The sequence below is a fragment of the Penaeus monodon genome, chromosome 29 (genome assembly GCF_015228065.2).
Source record: "Penaeus monodon isolate SGIC_2016 chromosome 29, NSTDA_Pmon_1, whole genome shotgun sequence".
Classification (NCBI taxonomy): Eukaryota; Metazoa; Arthropoda; class Malacostraca; order Decapoda; family Penaeidae; genus Penaeus; species Penaeus monodon.
Window position 1 is genome coordinate 30,393,695 of NC_051414.1, and position 200 is coordinate 30,393,894.

Genomic DNA, 200 nt, shown 5'->3' on the forward strand with positions numbered 1-200 from the left:
GAAGGAACGAATCAATCACACCAGACAAGTCTATAGCTCTGCCAGAAAATCCCACGGGAATAAAACAAGTCTGTTGAGACGTGAAGCGACAGTGACGAAGTCCACCTCGATTTCGCTTTCGCTTGGATTTCGAAGCTGTCGAGTTTCGTTTTTTTTCGAGTCCGGTGCTGTGTGGTTTTAGGTGTGGATTCTGGCATCGT